The 25,356-nt window shown below is 35.2% G+C and overlaps 1 protein-coding gene across 2 annotated transcripts in view; it reads right to left on the bottom strand.

Moving 5' to 3' along the window:
• plxna1a (plexin A1a) overlaps positions 1-25,356 on the bottom strand; it is a 424,291-nt gene that overhangs the window by 342,445 nt on the left and 56,490 nt on the right. The gene's annotated exons all lie outside the window — the stretch shown is intronic.

The following is a 25,356-nucleotide window of genomic DNA, read 5'->3' as shown; positions in this document are numbered from 1 at the left end:
CAGTGTGATCTACAGTTCTCATACGGTTCGCATTAGGATAAGAGCACAAATAGTTTGGCACTACGTCCCTAAATCTGCAATGCCTCTCATGAGAAACAACAACCTGCAGAGAGAAGCAGTGATGTGCACTTCTGAATGGCAGATCTCATGCATGTTTTGCACACGTAGAGTCTTTCAGAGCCTCCATTGAAAGCAGCTGCTGCTCCTCTTAATGTGCTGCCTAGGAAATGCAATTTAGGCCAATTTCTTAACATTACTGACCCACTTCCTGCCTGATTGTTTCCCTTTAAGATTCCAGTGAACCTAAACATGTGCTGAAACACACCAGGGTTTGTGGAAAGCAAGTTGGTGACTGTGTTTTTGGACATTAGTGGGATTATGTGCACCTCAGTTTGTATGATGGTTCTTCGGCTTTAATGTGACCGTTCACACAGAAATGAAAATTGTCTCATTTTTCTCACCCTCCACTTGTTCCAAACATCAGTTTCTTTTATGTTGAACAGAAAAAAAGCTACTTTGAATAATGTTAGAAACCAGTGAAACAGTTGACTTTCTAAGTGTTTTTTTTATACTATAGATGCCAAAGGCCTGAAACCACTTTATTAAATGTTGAGGAAACATTTGTTTTTGGAAGAACTATCAAATAAATTACAAATAAAGCAGGTGTGTTAAAAGCTAGCAACAAGCTAAATGTCACAAATAAATGTATTAATGAAAATAATCATTTAATTCTTTTTTAATAGTCTTTTGTAATTAAGAAAGTGTAGTAATATTTGTAAATGGGGTCGCACACCAGATACGCCGCTCACCACTATGACACAGCGCGCACATGACAGTAGGAAGTCGCACATCCGACGCGAACATTTGCATGTTATCTTAAATGAAGCTATTCAGATGGTGCTCTGTGGCCCGACAGAAATTTGAACATATGTGTCCTGAGTAGGCATGGGTTGGTATAAGTTTCTGATGGCATAATAACCTTGGATAAAAATATCATGGTTTCACAATTTCACGGTATTCTCCTACTGCTCTAAAATGAGTTCCTTTTAAATATCTCGGTAAAAAAACAACTTTTCTCCCATTGAACACAATATAATTTATTTCATTTCAGGCGTACTCACACTATGTACAGTTGCTTAGAACCGGGCCAAAGCACACTTGTCCCCTCTCCCGTCTCCCCCAATGGCCCGCACTCACATCGCGTTCGGGCCTGAACACGCTGAGGGCCGGCCAAGTGAACCGCACCTGAGCCCGATTCAGAGCACCCACACTTCTCAAACAATCCGGGAAACGGGCCTGGGCACGGTTCGGATAGCATAGTAAGGAATAGTAAACAAGTCAGGCTAAATAATTCAAATAAATCATTTACTTCTGCTATTTTTATTAGTTTCAAAAGCCCAGATTTCTTTGCAACACATTAAAAAACCTTAAAACATTTTTAGACCTTAAAACCTTAAAACATTTAAGACTATTATTCTTTTAGACATCTTTAGTCATATTAAAAAACTAGTAATACAAATTATATATATATATATATATATATATATATATATATATATATATATATATAAATATATATAATTTTTTCTTTTATAAACAAACACTTTTGTTATTTTAGTATATCAAGTTAACAAAACAAAAACAATTTCACTGCAAAATAGCTAAAAATGGTACAGTATATTTTGTTTTATTTCATTCATTCATTTTTTTCTGCTTAGTCCCTTTATTAATTAGGTATCGCCTCAGCTGAATGAATCGCCAACTTATCCAGCATATGTTTTACGCAGCAGATGCCCTTCTAACACTGGGAAACACCCACACACTCTTGCATTCACATCAATACACTATGGTCATTTAAGCTTATTCAATTCACCTGAAGTACGTCTTTAGATTTGTGGGGAAACCGGAGCACCTGGAAGAAACCCATGCGAACATGGGGAGAACATGCAAACTCCACACAGAAATGCCAACTGAGCCAACTTGTTGCCGTGCTACCCACTGCACCACCGTGCCACCCTGTTTTATTTCAGTTAATGTTTATTTTATTTCTACAGTAGTTACATGGTTTTATTTTTATTGTTTTAATATTAGTTTACTGTAATAACCCATCCTTGTATAATGAATTTAAACAGATAAATAACAAAAAACAAATAAAGCCATGCATAAAAAAAAATAACAGTAAAACAAAAAAGGCTACTAATTACTTTTATACAAGATCCACACACTGTGATATGAGTGATTATCAAACAGTGTGTCGGGAAAAATCCACAACAATCCTCAAAATGTGTACTTGAACACTAATATACTGAACTGAAACATTTCACTTGTACTGTAAAAATAAAATAAAATATCACTGCCTTTTCACACAAGGTTATTTAACTGCAGCTAAAAAAACTCATACATAAAACTGTTTACTCATGAATTTGTATAATATTCATAGCTTTAAATCCAGCAAACTAAAATCAACAAGATTTATTCATTTTCTTCCTTCGAATAATGCATCCACAAACAACAGTAAGAAACGTTTTACATACAATTTCTTATGTCTTATTCTCTTATTTTTGCATTCACATACTGTATGCATTTGGCTGCTTAATGCATTTTCATCTTTCTTTCATTACATGCAACTATAATATTTAAGCTGAATAACAAGTACATGAGTCACTATATGTGTGTGTGTGTCTGATCTCTAAGCTCACCAAGCTCATCTGAGGCTTTTAACATTGTTGTCCCAGCAAAAGCATCAGATTATAATCTACATAATCTAAAATTAAGCATCCCATAAACACTAATCCAATTACAGCAGAGACGCAGACTTTCTCCAGAGAGCGAGCAGCATTTCTGACTTCATATCCAGCTACAGAGGAATGAGGAGTGATGCACAATCTGGATTTTTTTTATGGCCTATTGGGTATCTAAAAATAGCAAAGGTATCAGTTTCAATACCGTTGTAAGTCATTAAAAAACAATGCACTTATTTATAAGACAAGGATAGAATATTAAATATAATTTATTTAATGCCTAAAATGCATGGTTGTCATCATAGGGCAGTGTGGAGGAGAAAAAGAGAGGTAGAGAAAGATGGCCAGTTGCGCACCAAGTTAACTGGTCTCAAAAAAGAATACTTCTGCAGTTTGACAATATTTTGGGATTGGACTGAACGAGAAGGGAGAGGCGGTAAATATGGATGAAACAACTTGCAAATTGTGCAACAAAAAGGTTCAAAAGCGACAGTGATCACTAGAAAACCTGTACTGATGCAGTGACATTTAATTTAATAAAGAAAATTATCTCTTTCCACTCAGTAGAAAAAAGGTCAAATTTATTTAGTTTGTGTGCACGTTTCTGCGCGAAAACTGTTCTGGAGGTCTATGTTAATTTATTTCTGTTTGACTGTTGTATTTGCACTTTTTAATAAACACAGATTTGTTGCTAATAAAAGTTGTTAATATTGTTGTGAATGTTATTTTGTTATGCTTTCAGCATTAGTGTTTGGTGTTCAGTTTTTGAACGGTTTAGGCACAAGCCAATAGGGTTGGGCGATGTCTAACAATTTGGCATTGTACGATGTCTAATGTGAAACATCGCAATGGACGATGAAATCATCATCATTTGAGTAGGGGGGTGGGTCTGAAGAGCAAGGAGGGCACGAAGTGTCTGAAGAGCGAGGAGGGATCCGGGTGCGTGACTTATTTGAGGACCGGGAGGGAGACGCACGGTTTTTGGGAAGTCCCGCAAATGCATAGAGACTCCCAGAACTTCCGGTTGTCTGAATATCACGTGTACCAACTGTGGTGCGACGCGATCCAGCACCTTGATAAAGACGTGCACTGCTCTCTGTCTCTGGAGCTCTGAGAGAGAAGCGCGTGTCTGTGTGTGTGGCTCTGCAGTGAACACCACTTGTGTCTGTGTGTGTGCGTGCGCGCCGGTGTGCGTGGTCACGTGGTGAGCGTTTTCAGCGGACGGAGGGCTGTTCAGAAATGCTAGGTAAAACATGGTGTGCATGTGGATCCTTTTCGTTCTTAAATGCCATTTTAACACTAAGACGTATTAGTGTAAACAGGGCTTAAGTTTGTATTTTCCGCGAGCGGGTTTGCGACGGGGGCGGGGCGGAGCATCGGCCATGCCGGCTTAGCATCGTGTTTTCTATTGGCCATCGGCGATGGATAATGGCATTGTCTATTGGTCCTACCCTACAAACCAACAGTTTGGTGCTGCTGTCTGAGCCTTGATGTCATAATTATTTAATTATTCACGGTAACACCATATAACAAAGTAAAATAGGCAGGAGGTTTGACGGTATCAAAATTTGGATACCGCCCAAGCCTAATATGTATGTGTGTGTGTGTGTGTGTGTATATATATATATATATATATATATATATATATATATATATATATATATATATATATATATATATATATATATATATATATATATATATATATATATATATATGTAAGATGTATTCAAAAAGAAACTGTATACATATATACACACATACATAGGCATACAGTGCTTACACAAATGAGTTCACCTCTCACAGTTTTCTTTTAAATCATATTTGCTATAGGATGCTTTACAACAATATATTTGTGCATACTAGGGCTGCACGATATTGGAAAAGAACTGAAATTATGACATTGTATTTGTCTGCGGTACAAATTGCAATAGTATAATTTCACCATAAGACTTCAATGGCAAGAAATTGTCATTTTAGATGGATTGGGATAATTTTGTAGGCCAGTACACCTGGATAAAATATAATAGCAAGTAGCAAGAAACAAATAAAACAAACAGTGCTTCACGTTTTCAGTGAGCATTCAGGTACATGACTTCATTGATCTTTCTTTAAGTTACAAACACTATAAAGTGTTGTGCATGAATGCTTACAACTGGCTTGAAATGCTCTCGCTCTGCTCACGCTTGCGGTGTGAAACAGGCTTAAGTAGGGTGTGTTTTTTTTCACATTCATGTTAACATATTAGAGCTTTCATACTGCATGCAGAAGCAGCGGGTCAGTGCGAGGCGTGAGCATCGCTGAAGCAGCAGTGTCGGGATTGTTTGGGAGCTGGGTCTATTTTTGCCACACTGCTCATGGTCAGTTAAAGTAGCAGTGCATTGATAATGACCAAAAACACATTGAATGACAGCAAAAAAGCAATTTTTGTAGCAATTTTACCCAATAAATGCATCAAAAATATCCACTGATTTTTATATATTCAATTAAATGAACTTAAACGATTAAAAAAAAGCAACAAATATTGATTTGGGGCCGAACTACAAAATCAAATTTAAAATAATTTTAGTATCAGTTTTGCTTAAGCTGCACACTAGTTTGATCATGTATAAATGTCATTATAATAATCATATTGTATAAATATTATTACAACTATAGGTCTACATCATGCTGACAAGCAAAAACAAAATGACAAGATCACAGAATGAATCACAGAATGATTGTCTTTTGACAGAGTGCTCACAAAACTATTACAAACTTCAACTGAACTCTGAAAACTGAACTGACAGTTTCAATTCGCTATAATCTTCTATGTGAAGCTGCTTTGACACAATCTACATAGCAAAAGTGTTATAGAAATAAAGATGAATAGGAATTAATTGATCTATACAAAAAACTTGGCGGAAGATTCTGCGCAGCTTTAAGTGAACAACTCGATGAACTTTAAACCACTTTAAATCATCATATGAGCCATAATAATTAATAAATAAATACACATTTATTCTACAGTATGTTCACTTTTAGGAAGGTGTCTGAGTAAAGTTTTATAAATGAGACTCTGGAGCTCCCTCTTTCCTGCGCACGAGTATGTGAGAAGGCAATGAGCAGTTTCATTAGTTTCCATTCAGCGGCTCTATGTTGGGTCATTGGAAACCCCGCTGGGCATGTTCTCCTCCACAACAAGGCCATAACAGGAGCATAACATTGAGAGAATACGGGTCTGCTGTTTGACGGCCGCTCAAGAAGCAGGGCTGGAAACAGCACTTCAGGACTCAGCATGAAGCGTCTGTGAGCTTCCAGAAGCACAGCGCTGAACAGCCCAGATCAGGCTAATATCATGTTAAACATGCTGTTAAATGGCCTGGTGGTAATATATATGCGCTGGAAGTCCACACAAGGCCCCTGCAAGGTATACAGTCATTCTTGATATACAGGCGACTAAAGCATTTGGACACACGTCTGACTTGTTTGAAAAAGTGCAATATATAGTAGTGATGCATGATATTGGAAAAATCTGACATTGCAATATTTTGTTTTGCTGCGACATATATTGCAATATGAAAACAATTTCAGCAGATGGCTTGAATAGCTTTATTTGTGAAAAATAATTTATTTAGACTGGTTAAGTTTATTTTATAAGGGTGTGAATCATGTATAAAAATAAAAGTGCAAGAATAAATACAAGTTCTTTATGTTTTTTACTTTTTCCGGAGTCAAACAGTTTTCAAATACAGAAATGTAGCAATGTAAAATAACACTGTCTAGTCTTCATTGTATTAATAAATCAGTAAATTTCTCTTCATTAAAGTTAAAAATCTTTTATGTTGTTGTGCCTGAAGGCTTTACACTTTCTTCAGTTGTCTTTAAAACATGCAAATGATGAAGTTTCACTCTGTTATGATTATACTTTGCAATGACTCCACAAATCTCATGTAAACTCAATTGTTGATCGACTATAATCCCAACTTAGTTTTGTATATCTTGCGTGTGACTATTGCAGACACACACATTGCGATATCAATACTGAAACGATATATTGTGCAACCCTCTAATAAATAGCTATGGAAGAAAAAAATTATACCACTTAAGACTTCTCAGTTTCTCTGGAATTTAATTTGATTGATACTTGTTTTCAAATTTAAAATAAACATTTTAAAAGGACATTATAGGTGTTATGTTTTCAGATATTTAACATTCAATTTTGACAGAACAATACTAATGAAATTACTACTAGAAAACATTTATGTTATTCTGACCAACTGACATTTTGAATGAATGAATAAATGAATGAATATTTAATTGATTTGAACTGGCAGCATAGTGGCTCAGTGGTTAGCACTGTCACCTCACAGCAAAAAGGTCGCTGGTTTGAGTCCCCGCTGTACCAGTTTGCATTTCTGTGTGGAGCTTGCATGTTCTCCCAGTGTTTGTGTGGGTTTCCTCTGAGCGCTCTGGTTTCCCCCACAGGCCAAAGATATGCGTTGTAGGTGTATTGAATCAACTAAATTGGCTGTAGTGTATGAGTGCATGTGGTAATGACAGGGCGTAAGGGTGTTTCCCAGTACTGGGTTGCGGCTGAAAGGGCATCCACTGTATAAAACTCATGCTGGAATAGTTGGCGGTTCATTGCGCTGTTGTGACCCCTTACTAAGACAAAAGACTAAGACATGGACTAAGACAAAAAAATGAATGAATAAATGAATTAATGATTTAAACTTGGAAAAAATATTAGAAGACCATAGAATAAAACAAATATTCAAATTTTACTCAAACCCTCACCTTATTAATCTAGTAAAGTCAGAAATTTAACGTGGTCTCTAAATAAGTAGTATAAAAATGTATAAATGTCTTTTTTTGTTACATTTGTTACTTTTTCTTAAATATGCTTATATTTCTTACATATTACCATTTTAATACTAATAATATTATTTGTAGTAGCAATACTTTAATAGTTGTAGTATTGGTACTACTAATACTAGAACCTTTATTTATTTATTTATTTATTTATTCATTCATTTATTTACTATTTATTATTGTATTTACTTATTCATTTATTTATTTACTTTATTTATTTACTAATATATTTATTTACTTATTTAATTTATTTACTTATTTAAATATCGACATATTTTCTTTATATTTTCTTTTATTTTACATATTTATGCATTTACTTATTTACATATTTATTTACACATTTACTTATTTGTGCATTTATTTACGGATTTACTTATTTACATATTTATTTACTTATCATTTACTTATTTATTATTAATATATTAACTTATTTATGTATTTACTTATTTACATATTTATTGATGTATTTACTCATTTACGTATTCATTTACGCATTTATGTGCGGATTTACTTATGTACATATTTATTTATTTACTTATTTATTATTTTTTTATAGACTTATTTATTTAATGACTTATTTATTTACATAATGACTTATTTATTTACTTATTAATTTAATGACTTATTGACTTATTTAGTCATTGACTTATTTAATTATTGATTTATTTAGTCATTGACTCTTTTATTTATTGACTTATTTACATATTTACTTATTTACATATTCATTGATGTATTTACTCATTTACGTACTCATTTACACATTTACTTTTTTTACACATTTATTTATGGATTTACTTATTTACATATTTATTAATTAGTTTAGTTATTATTTACTTTTTTATTTATTGACTTATTTATTTATTTATTGACTTATTTATTTACTTATCGACTCCTTTATTTACTAATTAACTTATTGACTAATTTACTCTTTAATTTATTTATTTACTTACTGACTTGTTTATTTAGTTATTTAATTACTTATTGACTTAATGACTTATTGACTTATTTACTTATTTATTGATTTATTGAATTACTTATTGAGTGAGTTAGTTAGTTATTTTAGTTTATAATTATTATTAGCAGTAGTCGTAGTAGTATCATTATTATTATTTTTATTATTATATTCCTAACCTACACAGATGTGATCCATGACATTTAAAACGTTTTTTAAAAAAATCCCCAGCTTCACTCTCCAAATATGTTTTGGCCTCACTGTTTTTGCAATGGCTGCATTTATGGTCCAGATCTAGCTGGTAAGCTGGGAAAATGGGGGTTGGAACAACAATCTGTTCGGTAGCAAATATCAACGGAAGAATCAAACTGCATCTACAGGCTCATTTGCTAAATGTACTGTATCCCGGTTATCAGCGAATGTCTCCCAGGAGCAATAACAGGCCTTTAAATGCCCAACATCAGATGAAGGTACTTGACTCACAAACACTGTCTATTCAAACACACACGCTGTAATAAAATAAACAGCATCTTTCCCACTCACACCAACAAAGAGCGCAGTCATTTCGGCATTTGTAACTGTTGGTTTCCATTAGCGAGTGGCATTTTTTCAGGTCTAACACTAACACTGGATCCTCCCCCTAAAAACACAAGTTTCAATGTTTGCGACTGCACCCAAACGAGACATTAAATCTTCACTATTATGCGCCCAAAACATCAAATGTTTTCCTGGAACCTCTGACCTCAGCGTCCAGTAATGCTCCATCATTTAATCACACACCCTCTCATTACTTCTGGCCTCTGCTAGCAACCTCTCAGACAACAGTTCGCATGAAGAGCGAAAGAAAACATAATAATAAAGTTGTAAAAGCCACCATGACCTCTTCGAAGTGTCACAAAAAAAAAAAACTCCCATTGGCTCTGCAGCCTGGGCCGAGGTGCCAGGAATGAGCAATGGCTTTGTCCTTTCAAAAGTGGTTCAGCATCTTTCTTTCCAGGTCAGGCTAGTTATGTTTGGAAATTTGCTTACCAAAAGTGGCTGGCCATAACTCATAATGATTTAGCAAGTATTCATCGGTGGAAATCACAAGATTATGGCTGAGCATTTCCTGCGTGATATCAGCATTCTCCAACACTGCAGAAAAGACACTTTCTTTTATATTTGCCAAGTACAGTTTGTGATTTTTCTGAAACAATATCCTAGTCAAAGAGTCGCAAATAAAGCCAAAGATGATTGACCTTAATAAGATGCTGTTTAAAATGATAGTTTAGCTAACAATGAAATTTACTGGTTTCTACTTGTATGAGTTTCAAACACAAAAGAAGATATTTTGAAAATGTTGTAAACCTGTAACCACTTACTTTCATAGTATTTGGTAGCATTTGAAATCACCTACTACTCAGTAGGTACTGCATTGGCATTTAAATGTACTACTACGCTGTTACAAAAGTATGTTCTGTATAGTACGAATGGAAATCAGAGGTACTACATCAGCCATGTTGTCATCATCACATGACCTACCTATTAGGGTTGGGCGATAACGACCAATTTGGCATTGTATAATGTCTAATGTGAAACATCGTGATGAACGATGGCATCTTTGACTTAGGTGGCAGTGAATTAATTATTTATGAACAATTAATGAATTCATAACAAATTAATTATTTGTAGGGTACCGTTTCAACTACCTGAGCGGCATGGTCTTTGTTTTATCCATAACCAAATCATAAATTAATAAAAATATGTTACACACAAATTACCACCTGTCAATTACAAGACTCTGGCATGAACGGGCAGAGTAATCTGTGTCGTTATAATGACATCAACAAATTTGGCTGGTAAAAAAGGTGCACAACCAACAGGAACCACCAATATCTGAGGTTTTTGCTAAAATTACTAAGCACAAGCATGAAAGAGAAAGATTGAAGCAGTGCACTGATGCTGTGACATGTTCCTTGATGGATTCAAAAGAAAGAAGAGTTGTTAGCTAGAGACAAGATTAATTATATATTACGTTTAACAACTATAGTGAGCGGTCCAGCGGTACATAATTGATAAACTGTCCAACGTGCACTGCTCTCTGGGGTTTTGAGCTCAAAGCACCCATTGACTGCCTGGAGCTCAGACCTGCGCATATGCTAGAGTGTGTGTGTCTGTGTGTGTGTGTGTGTGTGTGTGTGGTCATGTGATGTGTGTTTTCAGCAGTATAGTGTGGATGGAGGGCTTTTCAGAAATGCTGGATGAAACGCCTGTGTGGATGTGGATCGTTTTCATTCTAAAATGGCATTTTAAAGACGTATTAGTGTAAACGGAGCCTAAGTTTTTATTCTTTGTGAGCGTTTCTTTTTGTATGTTTGTATTTTTTGTTACTGTAATGAGGAAGGGGCGAAGGATCGCGATTCCACCTCAGCATCGTGATGTCTATCGACATCAGCAATGGATGATGGCATAGTCTATCGACCCAACCCTACTACCAATCATTCCCATTCATGAGTTATCTTGCGGTGCATCATAGGAGAGCGTAGCATCCATCCGATGCGCACTACAGAATCTCTGCAGAAGTAGTGGGTCATCAGGTTACATATAGCATGTAGTTTTTCAAATTTTATTAATTACTACTGGGACACAGGCTCGCATACTGATTTTTAGCGTACTATATAATATAATAATAGTATGCGATTTCAGACGCAGCTAATGTTTTGTTTTTTTTTAGCGATGGAATTCAATGGTACCAGTTCTCTTCAAAATATGTTTTATTTATAGTTTTTAACAGAAAATCATAAAGGTTTGAAAGCACTTGGGAGTAAGTAAATTATAATTTTCATTTTTGGGTGAATTATGCCTTTAAGATAGCACATATCATCACAAAAGAAGATGACTTGACAATTAATGCAGAAAGATGAAACTTTCATTCTGATGCTTTTGTAGCTCTCAAAACAACACTGAAATCTGTGGGTTTGTGTTTGGATCTAAAATTGTAAGAACCAAACTTCAAACCAAACATAAGGTTTCTGAATTTCAGAGAAGTGTTTCAATCCTGCCTGGCTGGTGGACTTCAATTACATGTCCTGTACGGTTTAAGAATTAAGTCAATGGCAGTTTGTGAAACCTTGCTCTCTGGAAAAGACCCGAGAACATGATGTTGCCAAGAACAACATGTCTCTTGTACAAAATCAAAAGTCTTAATCATAAACAAATCGGGGGTAATTAACTGAATCTTAACCTCTTTGACCATCAAAAGATCGATCATAAAATATAATAACATATAATTCTGTCATCGGCAACAGAGTGACTCAGTGTCACCTCACAGCAAAAGGTCGCTGGTTTGAGTCCCGGCTGGTACAGTTGGCGTTTCTGTGTGGAGTTTACATGTTCTCCCTGTGTTGGCATGGGTTTCCTCCAGGTGTTCTGATTTCCCACACAGTTTAAAGACATGTGTTATAGGTGAATTCAATTAACTAAATTGGCCATAGTGTATGTGTGTGAATGAGTGTGTATGGATGAGTCCCAGTACTGGGTGGCAGCTGAAAGGGCATCCGCTGTGTAAACCATATGCCGGAATAGTTGGTGGTTCATTTCAATGTGACAGTCCCTGATAAATAAGGGACTGCGTTGAAGGAAAATTAATGAATAAATGAATGCTCCAAATCACACCCTTTAACCAAACTATTTTGAAGTAAAATACTAGTTTGTCACTTGTGAAGTGTGTGTGTGTGTGTGTGTGTGTGTGTTTGTGAATTCAAAAATGAAAAAAGATTCATTGGATTTACTACATTTTTTAAGGTAAGTGTTTGCTAACAATTTATTTGTGCTGCACTTAAACAAACTATTTAAGAAACTTACTAAATTAAATTTGTTTGTTTAATTTGAACCCATATTTAACTGTTTGCAAATACTAACCTTAAAAAATTGAGTAAATACAAAGAATATTCTTTTTTCAGTGTGGAAGCGGTCCTCGTTCCCCTTTTCAACCAGCAAAACATCTCTCAAAATAACTAAACCCTCAACAAAAAACCTGCAAATAGATGCATGCTGCCTAAATCTAAGCATCTCTTTTCACCAGGGAACGTATAACTGGCTTCTCCCGGCTTGTGCATGCTGTTGTCTTCAAGCCTTTGCGCAATATGAAATAGACTGATGTTCTCTGGATTCATCCCATTGCCCACCACCACAGGAAACAACAAATACAGCTGGCAAATAACGGCGCACATCCACCAACACACACACACGCACAGCACTCTTGAACAACCACCTACACACACACACACACACTCCACGCGGGTCCCACACAAACACACATCAATAAATAATTACACCGACAATTAGATGGCGAGCTCTCCAAGCCTGACCTGTTAAGAGATTTGCAACCTACACACACAGTCTCCATCTGAACGGCTGCGGAGGGGAGGCGGGGGGGACTCATTTTTCTTACTACCCAGTTAACTGGCTGACTTATCGATTTAAAATGACCATCACAGAGAGCTCATACAGTTGTCTACACTTTATTTGCCCGCTCATGAGGCCTCGTTTGAGCTGAATGGCTTGTGTTAAGGGTACGGTGGTGCAAGAAATGGCAATTATGGTTTATTACAGGAACATTCATAATGCTGTAATATACACAGGGTTGCGGTGATATGATATTGGATGCTCAGATTATGTTTTTGCACTTTGTAAGCCAGTTTCAGTTCCAGCTCCTGCCCTCCTATGTAATTTTAATACTGTATTAATAATCAAACGTCCAAATGGGAATGAATAAATAAAGAAATGAATTAATTAATAAATAAAAAGAAATTTAAAAAGAAAAATAAACATACACACAAGAGTCCTGTTTGGTTCTCGAATCTGATTGGCTGATAGCTGTGTGATATTCTGAAATAACAGCACTTATACAGCCTCCTCATCCATTTGTATCACTCAGCCCACATACAGTGACAGCAGATAAATAAACTTACTACAGTTTGACAAATATTGCTGCTGTTGGACAACATAATTTACTTTCGATGCTTTTTTTAGGCGAGAATGTAGTTGTTTAGATTGAAACTATGAAGTTTATTTATAAAGATAATGCCTATTTTAAATATTTATAATTTCAGAGATTCAGCACATCGACAACCTTCAGCCTGTCATACTGAGAAGACCAAAGACAGCTCACGTTTTGCCACAAGATGGCAACAGAGACCGCATAATAAGCCCTCAGAAAAGAAAAACTCAGCGTAAAACTACAAACTACAGCTGATCAAATCATCATAAAACAGGCAAGTGACATTCTAAGTCAATCTCACTCTTTTTAATTATGTAGTGCTGTATTTATAACATAGTAATCTGGTAGTGTTTGCTTTTCTTTGACTTTTCAGGGTTAATTACTGTGATATCCCGATTGCAACAGAGAAATAAATGTCTCTAGACTGATGACATTTCATGCAGTTCAGCCATATAATCTTAAAATGTGAGCAAAATCACCTGTTTTGTCATCACTTTAGACATAACGCTAGAGAATTATTCAAATACTAGCTGTAAAGTGACGTTTGTCAAGTAGCAACGGTTTCTGCTATTCTGACGTCAGCTGCAGATGTAAATGATTGGTGGAAGAAAGTAGTTCTGCCTACAAAAGGATCTTGAGACTCTGTGTTTGATATTCTTTTTCACTTATACGATTATGTCGTCAAACTATTGTATGAACGCAATGTCACACTCGTAGCAGTGCGATAAGGCTGTATATTGTCACTGGTGGGACACTAAGGCACTCGGTCTGTGGCCTCGAGCCAACGCATACCTTCCACCAGAGCTGATATACAGCCATATCACACCATAACAAGTGTGATATCGCTCATATATACAGTTGAAGTCAGAATTATTAGCCCCCCTTTGACTTTATTTTCTTTTTTAAATATTTCCACACAGATCAAAGAAATTTTCTCAGTGTGTCTGATAATATTTTTTCTTCTGGATAAAGTCTTATTTGTTTTATATAGGCTGAATCAAGGCAGTTTTATTTTTTTAAAAACATTTTAGGGTCAAAATTATTAGCCCCTTTAAGCTTTTTTTATAGTCTACAGAACAGAGCATCATTATACAATGACTTGCCTAATTACTCTAGCCTGCCTAGTTAGCCTAATTAACCTAGTTAAGCCTTTAATTGTCGCTTTAAAAGGATTTTAAAAATCAGTTGTTAGAAATGAGTTATTAAAACTTTTATGATAAGAAATGTGTTGAAAAAAATCTCTCTGTTAAACAGAAATTGGGGGAAAAATAAACGGGGGTTAATAAATCAGGGGGGCTAATAATTCTGAATTCGATTGTATATGTTTGTGTATTAGTCTATATAATACAACTTTAACACAAATATTTCAGGAACAAAATGCTTTACATATAAAAAATATTTTCAAACGAACACCAATAGTATCAATAAACTAAACAAAATAATTATTAACAAAAACATTCAAATAATGTTCAAATTCCCAATAAATAAATAAACATGCTTTAAAAAACATTCACAAACAGAATTTTCATTTATTTTTATTATTGGTAAACTATGCTACTTTAACATTTATCATTTATTTAAGGTGTACATAATTATTTGTAAAACTTATAATCAATTTCTGCATAGAATTGATTCATTATCCTTTTTTCCATTGTGCCAAATACCAAACCCCTATTACAGCAAAGCAGTATTGACGTAACCTCTTAGTACGAATTGATATTTACAATCAGTCTTTCTTCTTTGTTTCCCCTTTAAGCAATAAAAATCAGCAGAGGAGTCCCTTAATCTCAAACCTGTGTTTCAAAGCCTAATAAATAAGACTTTTGCAGAAAAAAAAACGATTGGCCCCAAGGCTCCTGAGGAGGATATAGTTTCATCAATATGATTTTTCAATATCCAGTCATCTCTGATCAATACCCTACAGGGAAGGAGGCACAGATGGGAAGCCATTAAAGTGTAATCCAGTACAATCTCTTTTCTGCCTGTCCGTGAAGACTTGTTCTCTCATTTCCTTGAGCGGTTCCTCGGGGAGTCAGAAAGAACTCAAGTGAACACCGACAGCAAGCAAATGATATTCAATGTCATGATTAAATCGCAAAGTCTTTCATCTGGGAAGTTTTCAATAGCATCTGAGATTAAAAGACGAGGCTGAAAAATCGCTCGGTTTGAGGGGAAAACAGAACCAAATGCTAGCTAGCAATCAAAACCACCAGTCGAGCTATCAACCAGGATAAGTGATCATGTAATTATGCAAAAGAGCGAAGGGCAAGGAGTCGATCCTGGCATATTTTCCTTTATCAGTTAAAAAAAAAAATCACCTCAGACTCACACAAAATCAGCAAGTCGCTCAATAATGCCGGGATGTTTTCCCAAAAGCGTGATTCACTCTCGGTTTTCAAGTTTGGAAGTGCCGAGTGTGTATTGTTGTTTGTTGTTATCGTTGCTGAGCTCATTAATATCACCTATGGACACATTAAAAAGCTCATTAGCAATGCTAATACGCTTTTATTTTGCTTTCTCCCCCCTTTTTTGCAGCTAAATTTCAGATGGCTGGAAACCTGCTTGCATCTGGCACAGAAGGTGACCTGGAACTTTTAAAAAGTTCCTCTGTTGTTACAGCCGCCATAAATTCAGAGCATTTGGAGAAAAGTCTGACGCATGAGAAGTGGAAATAGACATGGAGACGCCATCACAGCAGAATCATCTCTATATCCTGTAGATCAATAGGTTTGAAAATATAAGATCAGCATTTGAATGGGCCACTTTGGCATCAAACTACATATTTGATTTTCGGCTTCCAAAAAGCTGCTTCGTATTGTTGCGTTGAATTAATCTGAATCATGCTGTGGATGAGCAAAAGGGTCATTATAAACGTCACTTTTTTTTTTTAAGGAAAGGCAAATGAAATGAATTACAGTGCACTAAGTACCACGGTCAGTGTAATAGAGCTCTTGCGAAAAATCTTTCAAGATTTTGCGTCGATTCTGAGTTTTTCTAAAATGTATCGCTGTTTTCTCTTGAATCAATTTTGAGCTACGTTTTAAACCGCAGATAGTGCTATAAGCTACTTTACCATACACCCAAATGCTTACAAGAAAGAGAGCTCCACGATATTAGAGAAAACTGACGTTGCAATGTTTTGTTTTTCTGGAATTATATATTGTGATATGAATATAATTTCACTAAATGAGTAATGGCTTAATTCTGAAAGCTTTTATCATTTTATATCGATTGGGATGATTTTGTATGACAGATAATCTGAATAAATCAAACAGACAGCGTTATACAGTTTTCTGGAGAGTCCTAACTTCATTCCACTACAGCAGTGGTTCTCAAACTGTGGTACGTGTACCACTAGTGGTACGCAGGCTTCCTACTAGTGGTACGCGGAGGAATAAAATATGTCATGTATATGCTACGCATTTCAAAATTTAGCAAAAATTTTGTATATAATATGCCATATATGACATATAGCCTATATTTCTGAGGTAATCTGCCACGTTTTTTTAACTGTGCAGAGTTGTACCTGCTTTACTGGGCCTACTACGCTACTTTATTTCAACTACTTGGAGAGACAATTTTTTTCTGGGGTGGTACTTGATGAAAAAAAATTTGAGAACCACTGCACTACAGGAATTGAATAATCATTCATTTATTCATTTTCTTTTCGGCTTAGTCCCTTATTAATCCAGGGTCACCACATCAGAATGAACCGCCAACTTACCCAGCATTTGTTTTATGCAGCGGATGCTCTTCATGCTGCAACCCATCACTGGGAAACATCCATACACACTCATTCACACACCAACACTACGGTCAATTTAGCTTACCCAATTCACCTATAGCACATGTCTTTGGACTTGTGGGGGAAACTGGATCACCCTGAGGAAACCCACGTGAACACTGGGAGAACATGTAAACTCTACACAGAAACAGCCGAGGCTCGAACCAGCGATCTTACCCACTGCGCCACTGTGCATAATCTTCATTGTATAAAAATAAACAATTCATCTTTCTTTTAAATACTACAAATGTTATCCTTTCTTACACACAAATGGTTTAAATACATCTGAAATCTCACAGACAAAGAACTTAAAAACAAAGCAAACAAGCAAATGAAAAACTTTCACTGTCTAAATGTTAAACTTTACAATGTGGTTCCTGATCAACTATAATCCGACTCAGAATTCCTAATGGATGATTGAACTAAAACTGAGCTTATCCTGAACTGACATTACAGATCCTGCAATGTGACGATTGCCAATTTGCCCATTGCGATATCAATGCTGAAAAGAAATATTGTGCAGCCCTAAATTGGAGTCATGTAAAAGATAAAAATGAATTCCACGAGAATATTGTAAACACAGTTCAATACTGTATAAACACTCTTGTAGCTCGCTTCAACCTTTATTCATTTAATTAATTATTAATTCAGGCTTAAGTCGTATTTGTAAGAACTGTAATGCTAGCAAAGTAGAGCTGTTTGTAAACCATACACCACCATCTGCTGTTAAAAAAATACTTAGAATTGATTAAAAAATTTACGTACAAGCGATTTCTCAGAAACTGTTTGTTTGGAACAGCTGTATATTACCAAAAGTGTTTGTACCAAATGTACATTTACTTACATTTAAAACAAACACATTCAAACTTACAACATATAAATGTGTAAAATATATATATATATATATATATATATATATATATATATATATATATATATATATATATATATATATATATATATATATATATATATATATATATATATATATATATATATATAATAAATAAATACATTTTGATTATACTTTATTGAGTTGCCAAAACAAAACATTTATTAAATGCAGTGTATTAATAAAAGATGAGTACATTTGTTCTGTTACAAAGGATTGCATAATGTTAAAAAAAGCTAAATATTCAACCCGTGAAATGAATAACATTTCTGCATTGTAAAATCAAATATTCAGATATTAATGAAAGTTCCTTGTACATAATAGAAAGAAGTTACGAGAAATTAAACCTGACTAAATTAGATTAAAGCAAAATTGGCGGATTTCTAATTTTGCAGCATGATTTGCTCAGACTGCAAGGAAAATAAATGGTGAAATGGTGTTGTTGTGTATGTGCCTTTGCACAAGATTAGAGTTGAATTCACCCAAAACTTAAAATTCTGTAATTGTTAACTCATCCTTCATGTTCCAAACCAATTTGAGCATCTTTCTTCGGTTGAATACAAAATTTTTATAGATATTTAATTAATAGATATTTTGAAGAATACTAAAAACCTGTAACTACGTATCCACGCATTCGTTTTTCCTACTATGAAAGTCAATGGTTACAGGTTTTCAGCCTGCTTAAAAATATATTGCTTTGTGATCAACAAAATTTAAAACCACTTAGCAAGTAAATTTTCATTTTTGAGTGAAATATTCCTTTAATGTAGGGAAACTGTGCTATATTTAAATTAACAGAGGTTTCTGTTATGTTTTTGAGGTTACCATTGTGGTGAAGAATAGAGGCTGTGGTTGGGTTGAGGAAGGAATTAAATTTGAGTATATAAATGTACTGTAGACCCTCTGACAATTACTGTACAATAACACAATCTACTGCTAGCTACCTAACCACAACGATTTGAGTTAATGTAAATTCTTGCGAACAAACTGCACAAATAGGTTTATTGTATATTTCAGTTACACTGTAATTCAATTGGGATGAGTAGTGTGGGGCCAGAAACAATAGGAACGGAGTGTTAATGGGTACAGAATAAAAACGTTAAGTTCTCACAAATCCAGTTAAGCCAACAAAATGCAAATGACTCAAGTGAATGTGACTAAACAGAAGTAAGAAAAACTTGTATTAGTACAAACATTATTAAAAGACACAATACAATAAAGGTAAGAATGAATTAGGGCTGCACGATCCTGGAAAAATTACACATTGCAAGTACATTAATTTCACTAGAGGAGTTGAATAATTTGCAAAGAATCTATCATTTTTTAAACTGACTGGGAAGATTCTGTAGGGGAGTGCATAAAATATAATTCAAGTTTATTTGTATAACACTTAAGCACAATAAGTCTTGTATAATAAGCATGATATTTATATTATTGAGCACAATATTTGTATTATAAACAATCTACAAGCAAAAATATAATAATAATAATAATAAAATAAGTCAAATATATAATAATTTAATATACAGCGTTTTATTGTTTTCCCAAGGAGTAGAACTGTATTCAAGCATATGCTAATTGAATAATCAAATGTAAAATAATACTGCATAGTCTTTGTTTTATAAACAATTCCATAAAATTAACTGTTATTAAATTTTCAAAGTTACAAACATACATTTTCCTAGGCCTAAATGCTTTCAAAAAACCCTCACAAAGTCACAGGGCTGATAAAACACTTGCAAAATTATTAATTATAATCCAGACTCAACTAATGATCACATTGCAATATCAATGTTGAAACGATATATTATACAGTCCTATAATTAATTATGGAATTGAGTTTGCGCAAATTGCTTAAGTATACTTAAAGAGATATTAATGAAAATGACATCATTTATTCTCCCTCCTGTGGTCTTAAACTGAATTGTTTTGTTTTTTCTGTTGAACACAAAAGAAAATATTTTAAAAATGCTGGTCGATGGCAACCCATCAATTTCCATAGTAGAAAAAATATATATAATTGAAAAAAATGGGTGGCAGCAAACTGCAGAAAGAAACTCAAATATGTTTTGAACAAGTAAAAGGATGGTAAACAATGGTACAACTTTCATTTTGGTGTGTTTTCACACTGTGTTATAATTTAACCATTACTTGTCATATAACAGGGTTTCAGCAGGTTTTACCAAGTTGAATTTAAGGCTTTAAGACAAATTGTAAGACCTTTAAGTAAGACATTATTTACTTTTTATACAGGGCTGAATGCTAAGAATTTTTTCCTCGAATATCCCTGATAGAAACGGTTTTCACTTACCTTATGAAAAAATGATTACAATTTAATAGAATAATAATAACAATATATATTATTTAAATAAACAAAACATATATCCAACATATATCCAATGGATAAAACATATCCGTTCACAAACATTATAACCCTTACCAAGAATAGAACAAAACTTAGCTGTCTACAATAATATATTAAATGTGAATACTATTCAATAAGTCTACAATAATAATAATTTATAATAAAAATATAGATCAGGTCGGTCTCCTCAGCAGTAAATAAATGGAGAACTTTAAGGCAAATGTCACTGTAAGGAAAGTAATTGAATGGTATTTTTAAATAAAAAGTTTATTTGAGATTGGGATTGTAGGTGATTGTATGAGTGTCAAGGACCAGATTGGACAGCTATACATGAACAAAGGTAAACTGAGACCTGTTAGAAAAAGATTTAAGACCTACAACATTTCAGTAGATTTAAGACAATTTAAAACCCTGTGTAATATTTATTTTGTTTTATTTATTTATATATATATATTTATATACTTATTTTATTTTATTTCATTTTTCATTTTTCACGAATTAAAATGCACTACAAAATGCAACATAAAAATCACAAAAGGAATCAGTTAAATATGTGCTCAGTTATCCAAACTATTTTTTATCCATTTAAATTTTTAATGCAACTTTTTACTTCCCATTAAACTGCAAGATACGACTGTGATTGCAAAACTCTCTCATTTGGACACTTTTAAGATGAACTAAGAGATCGAAAAACATCTGAATTAAACATATACAATGATACAAGTACCGAAAGACTTCTAACATAAAACAAAAGACTTTTAATAAGTAATAAAACACATATTAATGTTAATAAAACAAGAGACATTAAACAAGTAACTGTTTTTGTGTTTTAACTGCTTTAGTGTAACAACTGCATGTTTCAACATCAAAAATAAATTACACAAAAAAAAATTGTAGCCGCAATGTTAGATATTAATACCTGCGTATCAACAACACAGCCAAGCTGGATAAGGAGCAGAATAGAGAAGTCTGTGTGTAATTATGATCTGACTCTGCTGACGTGTCCTTGATGGATTGCAACACAGTGTCGCAGATGGTAATCAAGCACCATCATGTACGGGTTCTCATTTACATATATGCATAGCTTTAGCATGAGCAACGGGACAGGTGGGCAGAAGAAAGACGTCAAAAGCGCTTACGGTCTGTCTGTCCGATCGCGCACATCTTTCGTCTGTCCCGCTCCAGTCGGCTTTCCGTCTGTCTGCGCGTCTACCTCCCCCTAAAGCCTTCTGAATTATGAAAGTGTGCTTTGTGATTGGAAAATGACAACATTAATTGCTTGTAAGCAGAGCGCGGAGGCAGAGGGATTTTTGATCATGCGCTGATTGTGATGGGCTATAAATGAATAACACAAGGTGAGTGAGGGTGAATTATTCATAAGCTGGAAGCTCCTTGCCGGTGGAGGACCCTCGGAGCGTTATCTTTTCATCCAATTCAGCCAGCCGTGCCGCCATCATTACCAAGGCAGATTGCTCCAGGCCAGTTATTATAATGGCAGCAGTTATTATCGTTAATGCCACTGTCAGGTATCTGTTGACTGAGTCTACCACTGCGGCCACTTCCATCATCAAAATCACCGTTGGAACATATGGTTTACACTACCCACAATGCACTACAAAGGCAACTTTTAAAGGGATAGTTCACACCAAAATGCAAATCTGCTATTAATTTACTCACTCTCAGCTGCTCACTTGCATTTTATGAATCTCTAAGCACCATGGTTTCAGTAAAAAAGCTAATGTTCTACTGAACAAAAGGGGTACCTACATTGTGGATTGCCTGAGGCTGAGTATTTTAAAACAAAAAAATAATAATTTTTGGTTAAAGCACTTCTTTAAATCAGAACTATGCTAGTTTCTTCAAACTATAAATATATCAGTGGTAGAATAACTTGAGAAATTCCACTGTTGCAATTGCCTGAAATCACCCATGAAAATTTGGGTTAGCAACTCAATACACAATCCCGCTAGGGTTGTCACAACACTGGAATTCAGTACCAATCGATACTGAAATTGAAAAAAACATCCATTTTCCACTAACATTTGAGTGCTGTTGAGCATGTTCTTAGGGCGTACTCACACTATGCTATCCGAACCGTGCCCAGGCCCATTTCCCGGATCATTTGAGAAGTGTGAGTGCTCTGAATTGGGCTCAAGCATGCTCAAGCATGGTTCAGTTGGCCGGCCCTGGCCTGGTTGAAAGAGGTGTGCCAGAGCGTAGTTCACTTCGGCAAAGTACGCCGGAGCCTGAAACTGAAACTATTACGGGATTGTTTCATATGGATTTATTAATCACTCTTACTGTTCAATGAACGCAAACTGTCGTAAATTATTAAAGACGCAAACCCCTCACTGCACGACAGCTGCACCTTTAGCAAACCTCATAAATCCTGCAGCATGAGGACTTTAAGGTTGTTTATGAGCATAAAAAGTGGCTGATCTGTTTAGCGAAATATTTGACTGTGTGTCACCGCATCCCAAACGACTAAAACAATATAACTAAAGAAATCTCCACTGTGCTGAGCAAAAGTACTTACTGAATAGCGAATTATCAATGACGTAAGCGTGCCCAGGCCTGAATGTAATGTGAGTGCGGGTCAAGATCACTCCTGTAAAACATAATTCCAAATTCAAAATCATTTTTAAAAAAACGCCTTTGAAAGGGGTTCCGTTTTGTCAGGTTTACTCTGCTTTAAGCTTAACTGTCAAACATGTTGTCAACAAGAACATTGTATTGGTCTACTGTATGAAGCAAAAACAAAACACAACATCACACCATTTGTTTCGATAAATGAATAATCGGTGAAGCAACCTCTCACCGCTGTTTACTAAGTGTAACTACAGATCCTGGATCACTGAAGTGTTTCAGTCACGTCGACCAGCTAGTTTGTCTATAAGCTGTCATACGAGCGATCCGCTGATGAATAGCAGCTCTAAAACAGTCCAGTGTTTCTGTATCTGTGGTTACACTCAGTAAACAACGTGAGTTTGGTGAACTGATGACCTTCACGGCCAATCAGTCTTTTCTGTTGAGCACATGAACACAATGACAAATCAGCACTGTTAAGGAACATGCTCAACAAGTCCCACCCATTTCTACTGTGAGGATAAACAGAAATGTATTTGAGCAGAACAGTGCGATCTGCTTTGCTAGTAACAGGCTTATCAACCACAAGTGGGAGCTGTTAGAGAATGTTGCATACAAAGTGTCACTTTAAGGCTAATTAATACTGCGTCGAGTGCAGGTGGTCGGTCTGATGTAGCCTTCGCTGTACCCTGATGTGGACCCTAACACACACACCTCTCAACAAATGTAACTTCACGACAAAGCAGAGTGCAAGATCTGTAATTTGGTCAGAGTAGTAATGACGATAAGTATGGGCAGGGCAGAGAGCCGCGGGACCGGAGCAAGTGTTTAACAAGTGTCGAGTACTGCGGAGGAGCTCTAAACAAAAACACAAAACTTTTGTTTTGCTTACTTTGATTAAAGTTGTAACATTTGCCGGTTCCCGTCATCTATAGCTACATCTATAGTAGCAGTGATTATAGTAGCAAATTGCTTATTTTGTCTCAAAATATACTTTAAACCAGGTGCCCAGCAGATTTTAGCTCTAACCCTAAACAAACACACCTGAATAAGCTAATCAAGGTCTTACTAGGTATACTTGAAACACCCAGGCAGGTGTGTTAAGGCAAGTTAGGGGTAAACCCTGCAGGGACACCGGCCCTCCAGGACTGAGATTGGTGAACCTTGCTTTAAGCAATACAGGACCATGAATGTAATTTCAAAAATGTGCCAGAAGCCAACTAATAGGGTCAATGGGTTTCTAATGTCCACGGTTTTTGGACAACAGTGAAATAAATAAAATAATTTAAGTCATTTTTAATTAAAATGCAAAAGATATAAAACAAGATATAAAATACATAATATAGGTATAGATAAATAAATAAATAAATAAATAAAAGGTTTCAATCTGCCTTTAAACGAGAATGTTATTTGAATAGCAGCTCAAATTGTGATATGTAGTCTGACAGCGATTGCAATTCAGCACGCGATGGATGGCAAAACAAATTAGTTTGAAATTTAAAGCTTTGATGTATGTGCCTCTAAACGTTTTATCATACCAGATATTGCCATTATTAACTAAGGCAAATATTAAGTTTTCTCATTTGAGCCATTTAATAAAAGTTGCCTGTGAAATGTAATAACTCATAACCCACTAGTGTTATGACAAAATACTGTAGATATTGCAATAACTACACATCACGAGCACTGCATCATAATATATCATAATACAACATGAGAAGTAAATGTGGCACACTTTCTTGATCCCTATCTGCCTTCCTTCCCTTCATCTCCCTTTCTTTCATAATCACCAGCTCCATCATTCTATTTTTTTATTACTCTCACAAGTCTCTGACTCGCTCTATCAGCCAAAATGTGTTTCCTCTTCTATGTCTGAGTACAGTCGAATCACCCAGGAACATGCTGCACATATAATAGAAGGGAGGATTTGGGCTGTTCTCTGGGAATAATCCCCTCATTCTGTGCTAGAGCATTGTGTTCGTTGTAGAACTGCCGGCTTGGCCATTTCCTATGAGGGCCTATGTACAGAGCACAGCTAGGAGTGCTGATGATTAGCAAGTAAGCTATGCATTTGCACGTTAGCCTCTCTGTGGCTGTCCAAATTGTTCAGGCACCAGAAAAAAAAGTCCCAAGAGGACTGGGGCAACAAAAACTGGACAAGTTTAAGAGTTTAAAATCAATTATCACTTAGGGGGAATGGA

Source organism: Danio rerio, chromosome 23, assembly GCF_049306965.1.
Source record: "Danio rerio strain Tuebingen ecotype United States chromosome 23, GRCz12tu, whole genome shotgun sequence".
Taxonomy (NCBI): domain Eukaryota; kingdom Metazoa; phylum Chordata; class Actinopteri; order Cypriniformes; family Danionidae; genus Danio; species Danio rerio.
The sequence above is the reverse complement of the archived record's forward strand: the minus strand, read 5'-3'. Positions and strand labels throughout refer to the sequence as shown.